We start from the raw sequence: 6,935 nt of genomic DNA, 5'->3' as shown, positions 1-6,935 counted from the left end.
ATGCTCAGACACAAAATGCAACCTGTCTAATCCCTATATTAAAATGTATTCTTGTATACAAACACGCCCTGGCCTTTCTGGAAATGTTAACATTTTTAAAAGTTTTAGTGGCAGAAGCAAAAAGCTCCATGAGTCTTTTCCCAGTAAAACATTTTATCATCTTATCAGACTAAGCACTGACAACTTTTCCTTGACGAAAGGGAAATTAAACAAATACTGGTTTTCTGATGTAAAAATATACATCTAGAGATAGTTAACTTCCTGAGTGCCTTTAGTCATAAATCAAATATGATTTACTAAACGAATGCTAATATTTTAGTGAAACAATGATAGGTATACATTTTTACTTGTATTTTCAATTTAGGGTAAAACCTAAAACAATGTGAGAATTTTTATACGTAAATTGTCTTAAGGCAGGAATGAGGAAAACCTTTATTCTGACAAGGGCTAAATGGATATTTATTACATCATTTGTGGCCCACAGTGGTCAAATATTGAATTAGCTCACCCCTGATGTGATGGCTGGAATTTCTCTTTGGTGAGATGGGTAATGTAAGCTGGTAATGATTCACTGGTCTAAGAGGTCAGCAATCCATCGGATCCAGAAACTTTACGAAATAGTTGTGTCAATCACAATGCTAGTTAAATTAATTGCTGAAAAGGTACATTTCCTACCTTATCACCAAAAAACTGTTAGCTATTTCAGGTTATCAACTAAGATATAGGAGAGGGTACCCAAAAAACCCTGGAATTTTTTGTACACAGCTATGTATTTTAAAAAAAATTTTTTTTTTTACAAAACCACCTTATCACCTTCAAAGTACTTTGCATTACACTTAATACATTTGTTAAAACTGTGATTCTATTCTTGGAAACATTTTTCACTCATCTGTTAGGATGGCTGACAGCGCCTCCCTTGCTTTTTTCTTCACTTCTCCTACATCATCAAACTGCTGTCCCTTCAGGTCCATCTTCATTTGTGGAAACAAAAAGAAGTTGCATGGAGTGAGGTCAGGTGAGTAACGTGTATGGGGCAAGAGAGGCATGCTGTTGTTGCCCAAAAATGGGTGCACTGAGATGGTGTGTGAGCAGGTGCTTTGTCAGGGTGGCAAACCCAGTCCCCAGCCTGCCACAAACCAGGCCTTTTTTTGGTCACATACTGTTATACAATCTTTTCAGATCCTCTTAACTGTCTGACCTGGTGAAACGAACTCCAAATGCACTATGAATTGACATTATCATCCATTTGAGGAGGTCCAGAACAAGGTTTGTCATCAATCAACATTTCACCTTTTTGGAAATGAGAAAGCCACTCCTACACTGGAGATTTTCCCATAGCACTCGCCTTGTAAGCTGTGCTCAACATCACAACAGTTTCTGTGGGCATTCTTTCCGAGGAGGAAACAAAATTTCACAGCTGCACACAGTTCTCTTTAATTGGCCATCACAATATAAACTAGGTTTGAGTGAAACTGCTTTTACGAAAAAAGTTTACTGTGACCAGAGAGCACCTTCCCAGACGCAGCTGCTGGATGCACTAACTCAGAGTGAGTTGCTGGATGCTTGCCTACCAGGAAAAGGTGTACTATGAAAGTGCTGCTCTGGCTAGCGCAAGTCTAGATTTTGGGGGGTATACCCTCGTATTCTATTACACCAAATTCTGAATCACCAACAAGAAATTTCATACATTACAAAACGATTACAAATAATTAAAATATTTGCTTTATAAAAATCAAACTTCATAGTTAATCCTTTGCTAAAGAGTGTAAAAACGGATTAGGAATTGTGGCACTTTCTTCTGCATAAAACCCTTTCCTCCTTCATAAAACCCTGAGGTGAAAGGTTCGTCATGTAATAAAACTGGACCCACAAGTCTCATTTCTGTATGAAACTGGTGGTGAAGGTTTTTATTCCCTTAAAGGAGATGTTGCAGTTGGTAAAGTTGCTCTGTACAGTTTTTCACATAAACTTTTCCAGAGCATGTTAGCCATCAGAGCCAAAAATGACCCTAAGAAAAGGGAAGACAATGTGCTTTCCTTTCAAGTCTCGTTAGTGTCGAGAGGAGCGCCACTTCCCATCTCTACCACCATTATCTCGCCTGCTGTCGTAGTCATGGCTCCAGCCATCGTGGTTTCCGTCTTCATAAAAGAAGTCTTCTCGGCTGCCTCGGTAATGCCGGTCGGAGCCATGATCACTGTAACACTGTTCCCAGCTATACTGCCTGTCCACTACATAGGGATGAGAATTCTGTCGGGCTTTGCGTTGTGACGATGGCGTATCTTGGCGCCACTGGGAGCTTGGAGACTAGTTAAAAGATGGACTGGGTGACTGAACTGCTGGGGAGAATCCTGACTGATCCAGCTGTGTAGAACCAAACTTCCCGCTATATGGTATGTGTCTCAAAGCACTGTTCATCATTGCTTGTCTCTGAAAATTCTCTGGAGAAGAGAAAGACCGCTGAACTGTCTGCATTGACAGAGTCACGTTATCCATAGGCCTTTCATACCTGCTGCGGGGAGAAGTAGAAGTTGGGCTTGAATTCCCAGCATGATGCTGGGAATGTGACACACTGACATCCTGCGAAGCATGGCTACTTCCTGATCTAAACGGAATTTTGATGGGCCTTCCAAAAAGCTTGATCTCGTTAAGCAGATTCATGGCATAAGGTACAGATATTTCGTGTTTAAAGTTGACAAATGCAAATTGCTTTGGTTTACCATCCTTATCTTTAGGGATTTTTACTTTTGTTACTGGCCCAGCCTGGAGGAAGAGCTCGAAAAGGAGTTCGTCGGTCACTTTAGTCTCAAGATTGCCCACGAAGAGAGTGCAGTCCGCCTCCGCCGCCGCGGCCCCCATCGCCGCCCGCTCGCCCCCCCCCCCCGCCCCCCCGCCCCCGGAGAGACGCGAAGGTGGCGGCCGCTTCGTCGCGCTGCGCACTCAATTTTTGTGTCTTGTTAGTTAAATGGTGAGGTATTTGTATTTTTTCTATTTAGATATGCAGTTGTTCCAGCACCACTTGTTAGAAAGAATATCTTTGCTGCATGAAGGCTTTAATTACTATTAAAAAATAATTACCTGCGTATGGCTGGATGTATTTCTAAATTCCCTATTCTAATTAATCGTGTTATACCAATACCACAGTTTTTTAATCATTTTATTGGGGGCTCTTTTTATTAAATACTTTTATTGTGGGCTTTTACATCTCTTATCACAATCCACATATTCATCCATTGTGTCAAGCACATTTGCACATATGCTGCCATCATCATTTTCAAAGCATTTTCTTTCTACTTGAGCCCTTGATATCAGCTCCTCATTTTTCCTCTCCCTCATGAACCCTTGATAAGTTATAGATTATTATTTTCATATCTTACATCATCCTGTGTCACCCTTCACCCACTTTTTCATTGTTCATCCCTCTGGGGGGGAATTATATGTTGATCCTTGTGATTGGTTCCCCTTTTCTCCCTCCACCTTCTCCTAATCCTCCTGGCATCTCTACTCACATTGTTGGCCCTGAGGGGTTTATCTATCCTGGATTCCTTGTGTTGCGGGCTCTTATCTGTAGCAGTGTGCATGTTCATGTTCAGGTCTAATCCAATTTGTAAGGCAGAATTGAGGTCATAAAAGTGGGGGCAAGGAAGCATTAAAGAACTGGAGGAAAGTTGTGTGTTTCATCGATGCTATACTGCACCTGGACTAGCTCATATCTTCCTTGTGACCCTTCTGTAAGGGGATGTTTATTGGGGGGCCTTAAACTTCTTATAACATTCCATATTTCAATTGTATCTAGCATATTTGTACATATGTTGGCATCATCATTATCTAAACCTTTATTTTCTATTTCAGCTCCTGGTATCAACTCCTCTTTTTTTCCCTCCCTTCCCCCTACCTGGTGACCCCTTTACAAATTATAAACTATAACTTTTTCATATCTTATACTGACCACTGTCTCCCTTTGCCCACGTTTCTGTTCTTTATCGCCCCCAGGAGCTGGAAGGTGGGGTTATGTGTCAATCATTTCTGTCACTTCCCCTCTCTCCCTCTGCTCCTCCTCCAGCCCCGCTCGCCCTTCCCCTACAGTTTATCTGACCTGGATTCTATGTGTTGTAAACTCTTATCTGTACCAGTGTACATGCTCCAGTCTAGCCAAAACTGAAAAACAGGATGGGGTCATGAGAGTGGGGGGTGAGAAAGCCTCAAAGAACCAGAGAAATGTTGTGTGTTTCATCGGTGCTATACTGCACCCTGGCTGACTCATCCCTTCCTTGTGATCCTTCTGTGAAGGGATGACCTATTGTCTACAGATGGGTTTGGGGTCAAAGTTCTTGGTCATTTTATGTAAATTTTAGGAGCAATTTTTCAGTATCTATAAAGAGTCTGTGGTTTGTATTGCACTGTGGTAGCTATAATCTGGTGTCAATTTGGGACTTGAGAGGATTAAGAGTGAAGTGGTGGTGTCCAGTCTGTCAATTGGGTTGTAGCCAATGAATCCTATGTGTGGGCATGTCCTGCCCCTGAGGATTCTGGGTGTTCCTGTATTTTCCTCCTTGGAGGTGAAAGACTTTTCTCTCTACTCACTCCCTTGAAGATGCTCTATTGACTAGTCACATGCCACTACGCTGATAGTGCCTGGGAACTGGAGAAGCCACATAGACTTACCCTAATGCAACCAGACCTCTGGAGCCAGAGAAGCCATGTAGAGACCCCTGACAGCACTGAGATGCTTACAACGCCACTGGATCCACAAAACTTCCAACCCACTGGCCTATGATCTTCCTGCATTCGGCATCATTACATGTGTTTCATGAGTCTGAAGAGGACTTTATAGATTGGTATCAGACATATGGGCTAATAAAGGACTCACAGGCTTGGACTGGACTGGGTTGAGGTGCTTTCTTAATATACAATTACCCTTTTAATGAAAACCTCTTAATACACATATGAGGACTTTAATAATCAAGTGGATAAGATGACACGAGCTGTGGAAAATAATCCACCTCCTCTTTCCTCTGCCACTCCTGTCATTACCCAATGGGCACATGAAGAAAGTGGGCATGGTGGCAGGGATTGAGGTTATTCATGGGCCCAGCAACATGGACTTCCACTCACCAAGGCTAACTTGGCCACTGCCACTGCTGAGTGTCCCATTTGCCAGCAACAGAAACCAACAGTAAGTCCAAGATACGGGACAATTCCTCGGGGAGATCAACCAGCAACTTGGTGGCAGGTTGATTACATAGGACCACTTCCATCATGGAGGGGACAGTGTTTTGTTCTTACTGGAATAGACACCTACTCTGGATATGGATTTGCCTTCCCTGCACGTGATGCTTCTGCCAAAACTACTATTCATGGACTTACAGAATGCCTCATCCACCGCCATGGCATCCCACATAGCACTGCTTCAGATCAAGAAACTCATTTCACAGCAAATAAAGTATGGCAATGGGCCCATGCCCATGGAATCCACTGGTCGTATCATGTTCCTCATCATCCTAAAGCAGTTGGCTTGATAGAACAATGGAATGGGCTCCTGAAGACACAATTATGGTGCCAACTAGGTAGCAACAACTTGTGGGGCTGGGGAAATGATCTCCAGGAAGTTGTGTATGCTCTAAACCAGCGGCCAATATATGGTGCTGTGTCTCCAATAGCCAGAATTCACAGGTCCAGAAACCAAGGGGTGGAAGCTGGAGTGGCACCCCTCACTATTACTCCTAGTGATGCACTTGAAGCATTTTTGCTTCCTGTCCCAGCAACCCTGTGTTCCTCAGGCCTGGAGGTCCTGGTCCCGAAGAAAGGAACTCTCCCACCTGGAAGCACAGCATGGATTCCACTGAACTGGCAGCTGAGAATGCCCCCTGGGCACTTTGAGCTTCTCATGCCTTTGGATCAACAGGTCAGGAAGGGTGTCTCTGTACTGAGTGGTGTGATTGATCCTTATTACCAAAGAGAAATTGGACTGGTACTACATAATGGAGGTAAAGAAGAATATGTCTGGAATTCAAGAGATCCCGTAAGCCATCTCTTAGTACTATCATGCCCTGTGATTAAAGTAAATGGCAAACTATAGCAACCCAATCCTGACAGGACATCTAATGACCCAGACCCCTCAGGAATGAAGGTCTTGGGCACCCCACTAAACAAATAACCACAGCCAGCTGAGGTGCAGGCCAAGGGCAAAGATAATACAGAATGGGTATTAGAAGAAGGTAGTTCTACCTATCATTTATGACCACATGATCAATGGCAAAAGCGAGGTTTGTGACTATCAGTTTATTTTCTTTATATGTGCTTATTGAATATCTTTCCTCTGTTCGTGTATGATGTACCAGATACAATTAGATTCAGTGTGCTTTCATTTATATGTATGATAGATGTTTGATGTTAGGTATAAGTGTCATTTCATTAATGTCTTGAAATTATATATGGCTAAAGAATTGTGTACAGGTGCCAAGTTAGCAAGGGGTGGACTGTGATAGATAGGTTTATTGTGCCAACCTGGCCAACAGGAACACGTGGGATTAATAAGGTCACAGTTTGATTGGAGGGCAAAGATATTAGTGGCTCTGCAAGCCCCGCCTGTCTCTCTCTTGCTCTCTGGTGATTGGGTCACCATGGGGCTCCTAGTTCTCTGCCTCAGTTTGTAAGCTACACTACCTGTGGGACTGCCAACCTGTGGACCATGTCGCTGGAGTTTGAGGTTCCTTTGAGACCTGCTTCGCCACGCTGCTGGAGTTTACATCACTTGAGTTTGGGGCTCTCAGACCTTGTCGTCTTGCTGACTGTTGGTGACCTGCCCTGCTGTTTGCTGCCTGTGGTTGGACTGCCTGCATTGCCCTATGGCAGACTCAGCTGTCTGCTTCCTTGACCTTGGACCATGACCCTTGTGAGTTGAAGAATATATATATATATATATAAAATCATAAGTG

General features: G+C 43.2%; 1 pseudogene; it reads right to left on the bottom strand.

The window, feature by feature from the left end:
* Positions 1–1,704: 1,704 nt before the first annotated feature.
* LOC142439654 (RNA-binding protein 7 pseudogene) lies at positions 1,705–2,856 on the bottom strand (annotated as a pseudogene).
* Positions 2,857–6,935: the final 4,079 nt, after the last annotated feature.

Source organism: Tenrec ecaudatus, chromosome 2 (assembly GCF_050624435.1).
Source record: "Tenrec ecaudatus isolate mTenEca1 chromosome 2, mTenEca1.hap1, whole genome shotgun sequence".
NCBI classification, from domain to species: Eukaryota; Metazoa; Chordata; class Mammalia; order Afrosoricida; family Tenrecidae; genus Tenrec; species Tenrec ecaudatus.
This window is presented reverse-complemented; position numbering and strand designations above follow the sequence as displayed.